Consider the following 2077-nt stretch of genomic DNA (forward strand, 5'->3'; position numbering starts at 1 on the left):
TTAAAACAACACTGACCTTTCTTTCTCTTCTCTTCCTTTCTCTTCCTTCTCTCCTTTTCCTCCTTCTACATCTCCCTCTCTTTCCCTTGGTTCTGTTTTTTTTTTTTTGAGAATATAAATGACTGAATAATATGACTTTTCTAAATAAAGGCAATATATAATTATCACTGGGTTTTTCCTGGATGTATTAATAACACTCTATTTGGTACTTGTATTCTCAGTAGAATATAAGTAGAATTCAGCTACACAGAAGATCATATTTTTTTCTTCTTACTAATAGTCTTCTCTTCTGTAAATAAATACATGAACAAATAACTAGTTACTAAGAATACACTATAAAAGTGAATGTTTATCCTTATTTCCAAGTCTCTGCATAAAGAGATTTAATTTCTTTTTATGGTTAAAATGGCATTTGGTTTCAAAGAACTCAGCAGTTTTAGTGTTCTGAACCCCCTGTGAATGTCTGAGTCCTGGGTTAGTGTAAAGTTGTGGAAAATAGCACTAAACTTTAGTGACACATTGACCATCTTCTGAAGTCTCTTTAGTAACAGCAGCAGTCACTAGATTCCCTGGAGAAAATCTGTTTTGAATTAATTCACTAAAGTTCAGAGACTCTTTCTTTTTCCCACAATATACTTTCAGGCAGTATACCTCACAGCACAGAATCAGACTCAAACTTAACTAGATGGTAAGATTTATCTCCTGTAACAATCGTCTATGTTCTAGTGCTTTTGATTGGTACAGTTTTTCTCTTAGCTTGAGTAGGAAAAGAGTAACAACTTTTTGATCATTTTTATGCCCCTGTTTCATGTGATAGGTTTTATATAGAAAGTAATTGAGATTCATAATTCTAAGAAATGAAGAAATGGAAGTATTGCTGAGAACTATACATCCCAAACAGGAAAAGTCAGCCAAACTCAGGGGATTGTAAAATATTGAATAAAACATTTGCAGTTAGGAGAATAGAAAAAGTAGCCGTGTTTTTCAAAAATGAGTACAAGTATCAGAATACTACCTGCAGAAGAACACCATCAGTCTTTCTCTAAAGCAGGTCAATGACAAGAGTTGACAAAGTAGATTACAGTGCACAGGCAATAAAACATCCTCTTCTCCCCAAGTAGTCTTTGATAGCAGGAAGTTAACTGACTTTTAGTGCATGTATAACGAGAGAGAGGGAGCACTCCACAGAAGACATCAGAGGAATGAAGAGAGAAGGTCTCACAGACGTGTTGGCCGGAATCTGTCCTGGAGCTGGCGTTCACTGCCCTGGAACAAATGTATTTCCGTCAGAGCTGGACCAACTTGGCTCAACTTGAATAATATGTGGACACTTTTTAAAGGAAAAAGAAAAGGTTCTTACAGATTTTGCTCCCTTCTTAAACTTCCCAAAGTATTTGCATAAAGTTATATATCATATATAAAACAATGTTGTACATTATATGCGGGATATAAGTGAATATAAATTTGTGAGGTAGCTCACTTTTATAAATTAGGGTCAAACCTATTTACCTATAAATTAAAGATGTTAATACCAAAAAAAAAAAACACTGAGATATCATCTCACCCCAGAAAGATCGGCTATCATAAAGAAATCAACCAACAACAAATGTTGGAGAGGCTGTGGGGAAACGGGAACCCTTCTCCACTGTTGGTGGGAGTGTAGACTGGTGCAACCATTATGGAAATCTGTGTGGAGATTCCTTAGAAAACTAGGACTGGAAATCCCATTCAAGCCTGCTATCCCCGTACTGGGAATTTTCCCAGGGGAACTGAAAGCATCGTATCATAGTGATATATGCGTACCTATGTTTATAGCAGCACAATGTGTGATAGCCAGATCTTGGAAACAACCAAGATGCCCATCACATGTGGAATGGTTGAAAAAGATGTGGTACTTTTCTATAATGGAGTACTACTCAGCTATAAAGAATGATAAACTTGAAGCCTTCATATTTAAGTGGATGCCACTTGAAGATATACTTATTAGTGAAATTAACCAAACCCACATCTGTAAATATCGTATTGTCTCCCTAGTATAAGGACTTACAATTCCGTATATGGTTAGGTTTCTAAATTT

This window comes from Octodon degus, unplaced genomic scaffold (assembly GCF_000260255.1).
Source record: "Octodon degus isolate 3935 unplaced genomic scaffold, OctDeg1.0 scaffold00039, whole genome shotgun sequence".
Classification (NCBI taxonomy): Eukaryota; Metazoa; Chordata; class Mammalia; order Rodentia; family Octodontidae; genus Octodon; species Octodon degus.